A 16,542-nucleotide genomic window follows, 5' to 3' on the forward strand; every position below is an offset into this window, starting at 1 on the left:
ACAAATATCAGTTGTAAAGATGTGATGGGGGAAAAACACAGACACAAAGACACTCATACACATAGAGATATACAGATATATACAATGGGCTTCTTTCAGCTTCCGTCTATCAAATCCACTTTCCCAAAGTGTCACGCAGTGAGACTGATCCCTGAACCATGTGGCTGGGGAGCAAGTTTCTTACCACAAAGCCATCCTTACGCCTATATTGGTTTTCAACTTGATATTTTAGATTTATGAAAGAAGGTAGAACACCTACAAAAATGGCGTAGACGAATTGAAAACAATTTTTGAAACAGGAACTGAAGTTTCGTCTCAAATAAAATTTCACTTTTATCTTTTTCTTAATAAATTTCAATATGGCCGTCAAGAAAAGTTCGAAATTTGGTTTCAAATTTTCGCACAGAGCCAGCAATTACGGGAGAAGGTGCTAAGTCGATTACATCGATGACAATTGTAGCTTTTTTGACCAACTTTGAAATGATGAGAGATAAAGTTGACTCCAGTAGCATTTGAACTCAGAAAGTAAAGTCGGAATAAATGTTGTTAAGCATTTTCTCCGAGGCGGAAACGGTTATTCCGGCTCGCAACCATCAAGAAATGGTTCATAAAGTTAGCAGCAAAAACATATTTAACTTATTTACGGATGATTACTGGAAGTCGAGTCCACATCAACTAACTTTGATATTACCATAGGCTCATCTGATTCGGCCCAAGAAACTTCCATCTAAAATTACTCAGGTCATCATCGTCGTCGTCGTTATCGTCATCATCATTCACATCATCACCATCATCATCATCATCATCATCATCATCATCATCATCATCATCATCACCATCATCATCATCATCATCATCATCATCATCATCATCATCATCATCATCATCATTTAACGTCCGTTTTCTATGCTGTTACAGAACAGAATATTGTTTAGCATCAGAATAGAGACATTTACAACTTCTGACAGCATCCCTGCAGCTCCCACCAACCACTCATCTACCAATAATCCCTGCATCGACCACCAAATGAGTACACAAGGGACTCTGCTAAACGCATTCTATGTGTCGTGGGTTATATTTTGTACTTTTGTACTTTTTCAGTTATTTTACTGGGAATATAACATCCCTAGTGCTTCTTTCTGGTACGAAACCAACTACATCCTATCTAGCTTTTTTCTCTTCCTAATCAGTTAAGCTATGATCTTTTTCTGTGAATTTCATGACTTGGTTCAGTAATTTGATGCCTCATTAACTACTTCTGTAATCACCTTACCCTTTGCAGCAGCTGACTATAATGAAACTACACCAGTTGTTGTCAATGACCCATTTCTGGACAGTCTGATTCATTATACCGGTCACTAGGCTATATTCCACTCTACCAGATATTTTAAGTATCTCGGCGCTAATTACTGATGTGCCAAGGGCTTTACCTGAGAGATGGGGGTATTCAGGAGTACAAATACAAAGGTATATGAATAGAACGAGTCCAAATTCTGTAACGTGTGGCAACGATGTCCAATTCCACGAATTTCTCCAATTTATAACCACTGAACTCAATGGTAGTTCCAATCCTCACTGGAATCCGATCACTAAAATATGCAAACCGTGTTCTGTAAAGTATAATTTCAACATCAAGCTAGAATCATTTGTAAAAGATAAGGCTGATTTCTTTGAACAAATGGGTATAAAGAAAGATATTGTTTTAGAAAATAATAAAATGTCCCACGACTATTTCATTTCAAGCATGGCAGATTTAATTGGGTGTACAATTAAACATATCAGTGGCAGGTCAAAAAAAGAATGCTACAAGAAGAAATTAATATTTTCGAAGTTATTTTCTGCTTTCCAAATTCAAGGTTATATTCACAGAGATGCAGTCTTCAATGCTGCGGATTTTGCAAATGCGACAATCTTGCGTCCTGAAACTGTTGTTTCTGTATTCAGAAAATATATAACAATAAACCTGTGATAAATCGAAAAGAATGGAACGATCAACGCAAAATGTATTTCGCAAAGGCTTACCAAACTGTAAGTCCTAAGCTTCTGAAGAAAATACGCGAAAAGTACTATTTAGATTTCAAACTTTTCCACTATGATGTAGAACTAGATAAAGCACATGAACCATAAAGATTTTCTTTAGCTGAAACAAAAAAAAATACAGTCTTTGAGGAACAGATGGCAATGTCAGAATTTATCATAATGAAACAACATTATTAGAGATGCAGAAGTAAATAGCTAGATGACAGAATAATTGATACGGTGTTTTAAGAGCTCACTCATCACTGAACTTAAATCCTCCAATAGATATACCTTGAAGTACAGTGTCTCAGCTGTGAAAGTTGATATAATCTAGATACATCGTATAAAACAGAAATTGAGAATATAATTACGTGTATTACCTAATGTGTATTATATATGTGGGTATGTATATATAGGAATCCCTCGCAATATCACGGTTCACGTATCGCAGTTTATTATTTAAGCTTACGTCGATTCTTTATTTATCATAAAATAAATTTATATTTATCATAAAATTTATCATAAAATAAATATATACAAATTATGAAAATAATTTTTTTTTAAATATTCAGTACAGTGCTATTTCTACTCTGCGGATTTTCCCCTTTCGCATGGTGTTCTACAACATGAAATATTTTTAATGTCTACTTGTGGCTGGTTATCGGTTTGTTCAAATAAAAATTCTTAATATAATTGCTTTTATTATTTTATTCTTTTACATGTTTCAGTAATTACACTGCGGCCATGCTACGACTCCGTCTTGAAGAATCTTTAATCGGATGAATCAACCCCAGAGCTTATTTTCTAAAACTAGGTACTTATTCAATCGGATGGCTAAGTTACGGAGACGTAAACATACTAACACGGGTTGTTAAGAAGAGGTGGGGGAACAAACTCTAACACACACATTCACAAACACAGACACACACACACACACATATACACACACATGCATATATATGACGAGCTTCTTTCTGTTTCTATCTACCAAATGCACTCACAAGGCTTTGTTCGGCCTAAGGCTACAGTAGAAGACACTTGTCCAAGATGTCAAGGTGAACTTGGAAGCATGCGTTTGCGAAGCAAGCTTCTTGCAACACAGTCAAATTCAAAATATAGTATGGAATAATTGTTTTGCAATGCTGCAAGGCTTTAAGATCGCTAATTGTGTACATAAAAACATGTATGTGTAGTAATTCTGGTTATCGAAATGGTGAGATTGCTGAATACAGAAGACTGGAAATGACTCAATAGAATTTAGTCTTTTAAGAACGAGGGTATGATATCTGTCATTAGTCGTCTTAGTCGTAAACTATGCTGACCAGGAGTTAGCCATGTTTAAATATTATTCTAAAGCCTCCTTTTCGACTGGTTGGCGAGATGGTGGGAATCCCTGCGAGTATGAATAACGGTAATTTTTATCACATATTCTCTCACTGAAGAATCTGAGTGTGTGAGTAGTAAATGTATGCAGGGAATGGGAAGGGGATAATATAGGACAATACAGTATTTCGGATAGTTCACGGCATCCAGTTTCTCAAGCTGTATGAGTGTAGACGCTGTTGACCAAGCTATCAACTGCTTAAGATTATCAAGTTTTGTGCTGTTGACTTCTTCTTCAAGTCGATAACACTGGCTCCGGTCTCAACTGCCGGCGTTTCCGCTTAGAAATTGTCCACAGGATCTTGTTTGCACGACGGGGTATCAAGCCCGGTCGTTGCATCGGTCCTTGCATCTCCACCCACAGCTAGATGCTTCAATGAAACCATTTCCTACTTGCCGCTCGATAAGTGTACACAGCTGCACTGTAGATTGCCTTCAAGTAACTCAACCTCTTCTATTGCTGGGTCGTATTTTGAAAATCGCGGTTGTTTCTTCAGAAGCACATTCTGGTAGTGAGAAATTGAGCGGCAGCGAAAACTGAATAGCCTCTCGTGAGGTATGTTGTTAGTGGTTGTATAGAGGAGGGAGCGAATAGAACGAAATACGCGCAGGCAGTGATCTGCACTTTTAGTGCGTCCTTTTGGTGGTCGACTAAAATATGTTATATGCTTAATTCGTTAGCAAAGAATAACTACCAAGACACACAGAGTTCACAATGTCTTCAACAAAAAGTTTATTGTAACACAGTGAAAACGTTTTCATAGAAAAAGAAGTTTAATTCGAACATGTTCATACAAAGAACAATTGAATGCTGAACATTTGGTGGGGTTGACCTTGACGTTGTAAGATTGAAGACCTTGGAGTAACTGAGATAAATGCGGATGATGATGCTTAGCAATATCACTGGCTATCAAAAGGTCATCACCAAAATCCATCCCGCGAACAATTTCATGAACAAACCGCTGGAAAGTGCTGGCGGCATTGCGCAGTACAAATGGCATGAATAAAAACTCGAACAAATGGAGTAATCACGGCTGTTTTCGGTGTGTCTGCCGGGTTCACTGGTATTTTATGGTATGCACGCACCAGGTCAATTTTAGAAAAGACAATGCATCCATGGAGAGCAGATGAAAAATCCCGGAGATGTGGTAAAAGATAGTGATGACATTGAGGCGTCTATAATCACCAATCGACTGGAAGTACTGGTTTCCTTTCTTTTACCACCATGTGTAATGGAGCGGCCCATGGGCTTGTAGAGAGTCTGACAAATCCAAGCTGCAGAATATGTTGGAATTCGGCATGAGCAACCTTAAGTTTATCCGGCGCCAGCCCTCGCAGACGGGAAAAACAGGCGGTTCCTTTGTAGGGATAAAGTGCTTCGTCAAGTGGACTGGCTTGGCTGGTTTAAATGACCAATCCGTTAGCTCAGGAACCGAGGCGAGCAGTGCCTGATAAGAATTTTCAGAAGTGGACTCACGGGAGTAATAGAAGAATTCTTTGTTGGTTTGGTCAACGTGGTTGTTTTGTCCAGCAACCGCTGCCTCTTCACATCCACCAACAAAGGAGTAGTGGTGCAGAAAATCTGCTCCCAGCTTTGGATACGGTAGATCCGCTTATAACGAAAATTCATCTGAATATTCTGCGAAGAGACAAATTCGAAGTTAGAGAGACCCGTCCATAGGTGCTAATAGCAGACTAGTTAACTGCATATAAAGACATGTAAGATAGCTGAAGTTTAGACGTAAACCGTAAAAGCCAAATACTAATACTGACTCTTGTATCAACCATTAAGTATTTGGAAGAGTCGATATCCTTAGCAAAAAAACAAAATGCACGATGCAGAGTATTTCTAGTTGCGAGGACGGATGATGTTTGTCTGTGTCCTAGTTTGCCTGTGTGATATAAGAAAAAGGGTGTATACTTTTGTGCTCTTTCTGACCAAAACGATGATGGTACCAACAGTACCCATCGGTAGAAGTACTGGCACGCTGACGAGAAGAAGAACGATGCCTTGAACGATAGCTATAATTCGCCTGGGTAGAAGAGAAACAAAAGCGACTCAACTGCGCAACCTGCTGCGTTAATTCCTGGATGGCTTTTATGGTATCCACATGGGCTGTCGACAAAATATTTTCGATAGTCTTTGGCGAAGAAGTAGCTACTACTTTGTCTACGGCTGAGGGAGAACTGGAGAGCTCTAGTATCTTATCTGGAGACGTAGTTATCTGCTCCACAGTATTACATTCTTTCGTTGCCGCCGAGATAGAACAGACGTTTGAAGGCAGTCAGGAGAAAAATTATTATTTTATGAGTTCTCCTCTCTGGAGTCGGCGGCCAACTCACGAATCCTACGACCATGGAGAAAGAGATGGTTCAATGATTTATTCCGATAAAAGATGACAGACTTCATCTTCGACAAATTTCTGATCCAATAATGATTGTTATTTGAATTTAGTAATAATAGTTACTAGTATAAGTAACAATAGTAACAATAGCAGTGTTGTGAAAACGACCTGAATAGTGAAGGAGTGTGAACGTGAGCTGCCGTCAAGCCACAAAGTGAAAATGGTGGTCTGGGACCCCCGAAATCTATGTTTATATGTTGACGCTGTTTCAAAAAATCGTGCCCAAGACATCTGAGCAAAGTTCAGTTAAAAGTCAAAGCTTCAGATTAGGGTAATCATTGTCACGACAGATCAATTTAGTGAAAAAGTGGGCTCGTGTAACGCTTGACAAGGTTATACAGGCCATCGAAATCGGAGTGTTTGATGGATGGATGTGCCAACCATGTGAGTGTATACAACATGAGATGATATAAATCTATTGGAGCTTCTAGTATCAGCCAGAGCATTAAGTTTCACACCATTTGTGTGAGATGATTGACATACCCGCTGGAAATGACCGACTTTGTAACAGGCTTCACAGGTTGCATCACGAGCTGGGCACTTGGAACTTGGGTGTTTGTTATAACCATAGAAAAAACATTTAGGAGTAGTGGCCGCTAAATTGGCGCCATGTACAGGGAGGACATGCAGGTTGCATAGCACAAGATTCATTATGAGGAACAACTGCGTCTGTGTAACCTGAGCTTTGGCCGTCTCCAGTGTTCATGTTTGAATGAAGGCCCAATCGAGTTCTAAGTTAGCTGGGCGATATCTATTAATACTCTGTACTGCTGCCGTAGTCTCCTTTAGAGAGATATAGAAATAATAATATTTCTATTTTTGGAAACCAGTAGATGTGTTCCGCTGAATACATATATAAATAAACCTTCAAACAGACAGTCAACAGCGACGCCTGTTGGGTTTGGCTACTCGGCATTGATAAGGGGCAAACACCCCGAAACTAGTCTGTAGATTTTGAACCACAAGGGAAGAGCTGATGACCTTCCCTGTTCGAAGACTGTAATAGACACAGGCTTGTGTGTCACATAGCTAGCTAGAGGCGATAGCCTCTTGGAGCTAATCAACGGCGAGATTCGTGCTATTTTTCTGGACTGCCATGTTAGTTTTGGCGATAACTATTAATACCCAGTACTGCTGTCATAGTTACCTTTAGAGATTTAGAAATAATATTTATATATATATATATATACATATATATATATATATATATATATATATATATATATATATATATATATATATATATATATATATATATATATATATATATATATATATATATATATATATATATATATATATATATATATATATATATATACACACACACACACACACATATATATATGTATATATATATATATATAGATATAGATATAGATATAGATATAGATGTAGATAACTGTATAGTTGAAATTTACAGAAATTGTTTGACGTTCGGGAAGATGAGAAAGTCTTTTACTTTTCGACCCTAGGCCATTCAACAGAAAGGAGCACGAGGAAATAGATAGATCGAGAATAGAAAGAGAGACAATAAAGAACTTGTGAATTTTTCCGTCAGTCATGGTATGTGTGTGTGTGTGTGTGTGTGTGTGTGTGTGTGTGTGTGTGTGTGTGTGTGTCTGTGTGTGTGTGTGTGTGTGTGTGTGTGTGTGTGTGTGTGTGTGTCTGTGTGTGTGTATGTGTGTGTGTGTGTACATATATATATATATATATATATATATATATTAAAGGTTATGAAGGGTATTAGAGTCAACCAAACCCAAAGATACAGGTAATACCGAATAAGTGCTGTGTACCGACTAGTTTTGCCCGTCGTTGTAGCAACATGAGTGGGGAATATAACATAGGTCGTATATTAGCGTGTGTATGTATAAAGAAAGAAAAAGATAAAGAGACCAATGGCCAAGTTAGAATTATATTTATGTATAAAGTCTTACAGCTGTTACAGGGAAAATCCAATGCATCCCTTCATCAGAGACAGTAATAGTAGAAGAATGGATTATTACATCTATAAGAGGAGATTTGTAGTAAGAACTGAGAGCGATGCGTAGAAGAAAGAACAAAGAAGAAGAATTACTTGGAGTATAGTTCCATTCCAACAGTGAACATCCATGTAAAGAATCCTTGTGGGTATTTTCCGGAGATAATTGTAGTTGCAAAGGTGGATGTATATCATATCGTATCCAGTGTATTCTGTGCGTTGTTTACTCAAAGGATAGTCCGAATCGAGTGTGAGATGTGTGTAGGATTAAGAGGTCAAGCCTTAAAACAGGAAGGAAGGGGGGAAGAAGTAATTCAAGTGAGAAGTGTGGTAGGTAGTAGTAAGCAGTCTTACGGTCAGTTATACTGACGAGCAGGAAAGAAGAAGGGGAGGGAGCAAAAGGAAGAATATGGGGGTGGAGGTATAAGTTTAGTAAAGAAATGTAGAGAGAAGGAATGTGGGGAGGTAATGTGGAGAGGTAATTAAAAGTAATAGAAGGAAGGTAGCACAATAAAAGAACAGAGTTAGAAGTGATAATTCTAAAAATAGAGTTAAATCTATTTTAAAGATGGTAGAAAGGGAACTAGTTTGCTAACTCGAGTTGGTTGGGGTTAGTGTCAGGCTATGAAGGAACCTGTAAGTGGTGAAGGTGTTGGTAGCTTTCGAAGAAAATTATTAAAGGAAGGAAGCATAATAGGAGAACAGAGTTCGTAGAGATATATTCCAAAAATAGAGTTAAACCTATTTTATAGATGGTAGAAGGGGTACTAGCATGCTAACTCGAGTTGGTTGGGGTTACCTATAGGGAGTTGTGGGAGTACGTTGTGTGGTCATTTGTGCATTTGTGTCTGTGATAGAATTTGAATGTATGGGAAAAACGGTGATTACAGGTGCTAAGTGCTTCATTATATCGATTAAGTAGAGTGGGAGAGTTGTATTTTAAAATATGGAACGCCTCCTTTAAGCAGAGCTTGCAATTTGAGCGCTGGCCCTGGTATGGAATTCCAGAGTCCAGGATGGACCATTTTAAAGTATACTGGGTATTTGTGTTTTTGAGGTGATGAATGTGGTTGGCTGGTGTTGTAGATTTACTGTTTTTGTCATATCTAAAAGAGTGCAAATGGGCTGCGTAGTGTTGTTTGAAATTTTTAGTTGAACCTATGCATGCAGCTGTAGAGTTATGTAGCAGATTGGTTACAGTGCATTTATATATTACGTTATTTCTTACGCAATATGTTTGTAGCGGACAGATTGTCCCGGAGCGACAGTTAAAAGTAGATGAGACCTGGGGGTTGTGCTCTGTGGTAGATGAGGCATCATTGTTGGAGGATATGTTATGTGAGGATGAAGAAGAATCGAGAACAATGGAATTATTGTTATAGTTAGTATTCCCTCCATTGTTATCATTATAGGATATGGTGGTATTATTATCGGGTATATTAGTGGGTTGGGATCTATTGTGGTCGTATTCAAGTGTACGAGTGTCAGTGTTAGATGCACGTATATGAATGTCTATGTTGGGTATATGCATGCGCTGAGTGCTAGTATTACCATAGTTATAGTTGTGTGAGTTTTGATAATAGAGTGAGAGTTTGTGTTTATTAGAAGTTGCTATAATAGGTTCGAAGCTAGGCGTGGTTGAATAAGACAATTTCAAAGTGGATCCGTTAAATATAGAATGGTATTTATGTTGTCTGGGGAAGTTAGAGTCAAGTATTTTGAAGAAAGATTTAGCTAAGTTCCTAGTGTTAAGTGAGAATGGGGGGTGTACCACAGTATAGAGCGGCCACTGCTTTCTTGGGGAGGGGAAGTTCTGTGTATGTTGTAATCTAAGTATTTAGGTGGAGAATAGTTGTCCACATTTTTGGTGTTGCTAATTGCTTTATTTATCTTAGATTTAGCCCTAGTGTTATAAGTGTGTTTGTGGGGTCTGTTGGAAAATGTGGGTGGTTGGTTGCGGTTGTGATGATTGGTATGTCTTTGGGATGTGATTTGGGATAAAAATTGTTTAAGTCTGGTGTTATGGATGTATTTTATTTGTTGGGAGAAACCACTAGCTGCGAGAGCTTGATTGTAGTATGGTGCGTGATTGTTGAAGATTTCTTCGGAAGAGGATAGATCAGATATGTGGGTTGAAATACCCATGACTATGTTATCGAAAGTAGATATGTGGTGATTAGAGCGAACGTTGAGGTATTTCAGGTATTGGTTAGGTTTATGTTAGGGAGAGTATTGTGAGTTTGACAAGTTTAGAGTAACGTCTAGAAAGTTAGCCGTTTTATATATATATACATATATATAGGAAAGAGTATTTGAAAATGCAGAGGTCTTTTAGAGATGTTTATTGACTTAACCGGTTTCACTTTTTAAAAAATATTATCAGAAGTAAAATGTAAAGCTTTGTATAAGCTTTGATGTGGTTATCACAACTGTATTAAAATACGGTTGTACAGTCTTTGATAATGATAAGAAAAAGTTAAAAAATAGAATCTTTGACAATGATAATAAAATGTTAAGAGGGGCACTTTGTTTAAACAGTTTGCATGAAAGTGTTCAAAATAGAAAATAAAATAAATTTATAATCATTTTAAGTTCATCAAAAATCATGGTTATATAGAAGTATATATACAGAAGGAATCATATTTAAGAATTTACACAGAATTTTTAAGGAATGACCAACCTTTCCATCCATCATCTTCTGTCTTGTAATGTGTATAAAAGAAATGTTTGCTATTTTTAGAGATAACGTGGAAGGTTGGTTCGTGGAAAAGAGCAATGTGGAATCAAAAGGATTTTTTTTTTATTTCTTGGCTAGCTTGAACCATGACAGATTGTTGGTGATAAAGAGATAGATAAACTGGAAATTAATTACAGCCATATGACCCCTCCCACAGGGTCCCACGCGACTCTAAAAATTGCAGTTTGTTTTTCTCTTAGCTCTTCTTACTGAAATAGTGACAACATGAAATTCTTCCATCTTCTCGCTGTGTTATAATACTTAAGAAAAAGTTTACTAATATATCTTGTCTACTGGAAATCCATATTTCGTTCAGCTGAAGAGCGTACGGTATTTAAATTGATGTAATGATTACATTGTTCAATTAAATGGAACTGAACTGCTTGAAACGGTCGTACTGCATTACTACTTGAAGTCGTGCAACTAATTTTGATTATATATATATATATATATATATATATATATATATATATATATATATATATATAAAAGGGTAGCAAAAACTATACAGAGTTATACTACCAGTGGCCTAGCATGTAAAAAAGTCAAAAGACAACATATTCCATATAAAGTGTAAGAGAAATTACCTGTAACAGGTAACTTCTACATGCTAGAAGGCAGTCAAAAACGACTGAAAACCACAAAGTAAAACATTTCAAAGGGAAGAAAATATGGAATATGTTGTCTATTGACTTTTTTACATGCTAGGCCACTGGTAGCATAACTCTGTATAGTTTTTGCTACCCTTTTATATATATACTCAAGTATTTAATATTAGCATTTCAAAGTTCGTTTTGGCATTTTTTTCATTTTCTGCCGACTGAAACTACGTCTGCGCAGTGGATTTTGAAAAAATTAGAATGTATATCTTCGAAGTCATGTGCTTTCTGCCTCCTGTCTTGTAGATATACGTTAATTACTTGACGGCTGGTTACTGAAGAGGATTTTCCTTGTAAATCTCCTAAAAAATCCGAAACCTATAGGTCTAACCGTTAAAAATAAGTTAAAAGTTGGTTTTTTTTCTTCCCTTTGAAATGTTTTAACTTTATGGTTTTCGGTCGTTTATGATTGCCTTCTAGCATGTAGAAGTTACCTGTTATAGGTAATTTCTCTTATACTTTATATAAATATATATATACCAGCAGTATAACCCGACCTTGTCCGGGTGTGACTTATTACGCCATCTACCATAAGTCTTGCTAGGTGAAAATCAACTAAAAAAGAAAGCCTTACAACGAAACAACCCTTATGATGTAAATACGTTCATAATTCAAAAGACAATGAAATTAATAGGGAATGTCTGAAGGCTGTTTTGCGTAAAATTATTAAGCGTACGTAAATTTCATCTGTCTAATTGGCTATAGAAATGCTTGTGCAAAAGAACTTTTTGCGCTGCCCTGATTATACATAGCAGAGTAATCCCTTTTCGCAGTAGCTAGGACGGCAATTTGTGATGAAGCAATTGCTGGCGGTCTGTTGCTACACAGTTTTGCCAGAATTTTATCAGATTGGGCAGAAGATGTTGATGCACCATTTTGCATTATGTTCAAAGTAGCTTCTGGAATGTGGTGAATTGCTGCAGTCTGTTGCTGTCATTTTAAACCGGTTGCTTTCTTTCCCCAGCAAACTCTCTTCTTTGGAGGCAAAATCTATGTATATATTAAACAGAACAACAAAAGTTATAATAGATTGTAGGGTCGGTACTTTTTACATATCAGATTAACACCCGCACGATTACCCAACCCTTATCCTAAACTTAATCTTAACACTAACCCTAACACTAACCCTGAACCCTAACCCTAACCCTAAGACCCTAACCCTAAACCCTAACCCTAAAACCCTAACCCTAAAACCCTAACCCTAAAACCCTAACCCTAAAACCCTAACCCTGACCCTAAAACCGTAACCGTAACACTAATCCTAACCGTAACCCTAACCCTAACCCAGACCCTAAAACCCTAACCCTAACACCCTAGTGAAAATCGAGGTATATTTACAAAACATTGACGAACATGAGTTATATTTTACTTAATGCTTGTGTTCTTGCACGTGTATGCGTTTTAGAGAGCAAGAGAGGAAGAGGTAGAGAGGAGGGGAGAAAGGAATAGAGGTAGTTAAAAGTTTTCTTATGACGGCTTCTCTTCACTGCCTATTACTTCATTAGAAATCTACGGATGCACATACGCACATAATAGAGAAAAATGAAACAAATATGGACGACTTGCTCCGAAACACCACCGAGTGGGGAACACTTCTCAAAAATAACCTGCAGTTGTTTCCTTCAACATTCCTACATGCCCGAAATGTACATACAACAAGGTATATTTGTAGAAAATTTCACGAAAAAATATTCATTTTCCTGGCAGTTAAGAGGAATTTAAGTGGAATTTCCGAAAATTGTCCCCCACCCCTCTCCCAAAACACTTCCACCGAAAATTTTTGTATATTCAGAATCTACATAATAAATAATATATGCATAGAAAATTTCATTAAAACATATTCATTTTTCTGAAAGTTATGACCTTTCAAAGTCGCGGGGTACAACTCTGTAGTTATGCAACATTGACGAACATGAGTTATATTTTTGTGAATAATTCTGTTTACTTGCACGTGTATGCGTTTGAGAGAGTGAGAGAGGAAGAGGGGGAGAAATGAATAGAGAACGAGAGCAATGTGTATGCTGTTGTCACAGATCACGTATGTGTGGTTGTGTGTGTTTTTACGTAACAACGTCATGAAAAATAGGTAAAGAATACTGAGAGTAAAGTTTAATCTATGACGTTGTATGTATCACTTTCTCTCTCTGTTGAGCGCGTGTGTAAGAACGCCGTTCCAGGTAGAAGGGAAGAAATATAAAAGTTGCTAGAAACAACACCCAAATCTCCCTTAAATCACACAAAGTAAACGGAATTTTAAAAATCTAATTACTGCACTGGAAAGTTCACATCGAGAAAATTCTATTAATGTAAAAGATTTTACGAAAAAGTGGAGAATGTGGATTTGTATAGATGCAATACACACACACACACACACACACACACACACATTCACAAACTCAGCTTTATATATATATATATATATATATATATATATATATATATATATATATATATATAGTTATTAATATTTCTAAGTCTCTCTAAAGGAGACTACGGCAGCGGTACTGGAAATTAATAGTTGTCGCTAGAAATATTAGAAATATTAATAACTCTATTTCTGAAAACCAGTGGATAGATTCCACTGAAATTAGATAAATAACCTTCGAACAGATAGTCAGCAGCGCCGCCTGGCTGGAGCTTGGCTGCTCTGCATTGACAAGGGGCAACACTCTGAAACTAGTCTGCAGATGCCAAACCAGCAAGGGGAGACTGCTGACCTCCCCTGTTCGAAGGTTATAAAGGACGCAGGTTTCGTGTGTCACATAGCTAGCTAGAGGCGATGGCTTCTTGGAGCTAATTCACGGCAACTTTCGTCCTAATTTTGGGACTGCCATGTTGGCTTGGCGATAACTATATATATATATATATATATATATATATATATATATATATATATATTCTTAATCTAAATTGTCCGACTAAAGGGAACGTGAAACTCTGAGTGACAGTGTTTTGTGATATGTTTGTGATGTTTTTGCAGCTTTAATAATATTAATAATGAATTTATATATATATATATATATATATATATATATATATATATATATATATATATGGAGAATTCACAAAAAAATATCAGACGAAGACAGGTGGTGTAGAAAACATACAGATGTATGAGTATAACGCTCGGGAATTGAAAAAGTCTTTTCGAGCCTACGCTCTTCCACAGAAAGGAACACAGAAAGAAACAAGGAAAGAAAAAAATGTGTGTAATGGTTAGCAATATATCATGGTGAATATGTGTGTGTTATAATTAAGCTGGACAGCAAACATTAAGGCAAGGCAAATATCTCAAGTCGTATACAATCTTATTACTGCAAAAAATTCTAAATCTTTCAGCTGTTTCTGAGATATCCCAGAATATGATATTCCATTATCAGAGACAAATAAGGAAAAAAAATGAAGCCCTGGAAACCATTTAAAAAATCACCAAAGACATACGTACACCTACCACAGGGGACATAAAATTGCGACCCATTATAGCTGGCCAAGCCTGTGAAACACACAGACTAAATCTATTTATGTATATCCTCCTGAACCCTTCTTTAAACAAATCAAATAGTTATATCAGAGATGACTTGGCATGATATATCACCTCCCACAAATGTCAAGCGAGAAACAATCATGGTAGGTAGGTGGGTAGATAGATAGATAGATAGATAGATAGATAGATAGATAGATAGATAGATAGATAGAGACATTTCTTTTATTAGCCACACAGGGCTCAACAAAGATGGGACAAATACAATGGAGAGCTTTTCTTTTTGGGAGGGGGAAGGAAAAAAAGGAGGGGTGTGTCGTTCAAAAGGTATCGTAGGAAGGGAAAAAGGGGGGAATTCGATCAAAAGGGATCGAAAAAAAAGCGATCAATAGGGATCGTGTATCACAGTAATGTTCTCGTGTAAAAAGAGGGGAGGACATTATAGGTTTAGCCGTGGAAAGAAAAGCCTACGGAAAAGACCACGGTAACCTTGGTCAATATTGTCATTGAAGAAACTATAACAGTAAGTGACTCTCTTTTGCCTTTTTGTTTTTTTTTCTGGATTTTTTTTTCTTAGTTCATAGGGTTATGCTCAAGGTGGCTCCGTCATTCACACGTGCCATCCTTGCTACATTCACCCATCTTTTTTTAAAGCATTCACTAGACAAGACTTCCCTTTCTACTATCACCTTCCTCTTCAGGTGAAACTTGAAGAAGCTGATGAGAGATTGCCCAGAGAGGAAAGTCTTTGTCTCTAGACCTTTCAGACGCATCCACCATACACATTCTTTCGCCATAGCCACAAGTACGATGAAAATGGCTCTCCCTTCCCGTTTAAAGGAAGGAGGCGCGACAATATTCACGATAGACTCGGCTGATAGACCGACTCGTCCCACACGCGATAGCAGTTGTTCGACGTAAGCCCACAGCTCGGAAATGGTGGGACATTGTACGAGTGCGTGCAGAACGGTTTCGTCGCTCTGCCGGCATCTCGGACAGGTCGGCCCCGTGTTTCTCGAGCCATGCCTGTAGAGATTATCCCGAACGGCTAGTGCTTCTCGATAGCATTGCCAGGTCAGGGATCTCTGGAAGTTGTCGATAGGTCCCGGCCCGAAGGTCGTCTTAAACAGACGGGTCAGGTATTCCTCGTCGACGCCCAGGTTCGCCCCGAGATCGTCGTCGTACCTTCCCTCCACTCGTCATGGAGACGAGCTGCGGGAAAGCGCGCCGCACAAACGGTGACCACACCTGTTCACCGCTGTCTACGTAGAGCCGAAGATGTCGCAGTCTCAGCGCGTGTCTGCGCATCATCAACCACGGCATGCCCAGTCCTCCTTTTAACGGGTGTTGGCAGCAAACGGATCGCCTAACCATCGGAACGCTTTCTTTCCACAAGAAGCGGAAGGGGATGCGCTCCAGCTTGGTGATGGTAGGGTCGGGACAAGGGACGACGGTCAGGTAGTAGATGACGGATGCGATGTACTTGTTCGCCACCTCCGCACGACCTTTTAGGGAAAGCTTCCTCTCGGCCCATTGCCGGGCTAGAGTGGCCACCCTTCTCGTTATCTCGTCCCAGTTCTTCTCCGTTTGGAGGTCTGGACCAAACCAGACCCCGAGCAACTCAACCGGACCGTCAGTCCAACGTCCCACGACGGAGGCGCTGCTTGACGGCATGGGCTTGCTTCTCCAGGTGCCGAGCCGCAAGCCCACTGACTTATCCCGGTTGATTTTCGCTCCCGTTACCGCTTCGTAGTCTCTCAGTGTCTCGCCGACAAGCTCGATGTGCTTTTGGCTAGACACTAACTCTCGCGGGATGCCCCTCAGCGTCGTCAGCTTCCGCAGTAGTGGCTCGAGAGTCAATACGTACAGAAGCG

Source organism: Octopus bimaculoides, chromosome 3 (assembly GCF_046866305.1).
Source record: "Octopus bimaculoides isolate indiv1 chromosome 3, ASM4686630v1, whole genome shotgun sequence".
Classification (NCBI taxonomy): domain Eukaryota; kingdom Metazoa; phylum Mollusca; class Cephalopoda; order Octopoda; family Octopodidae; genus Octopus; species Octopus bimaculoides.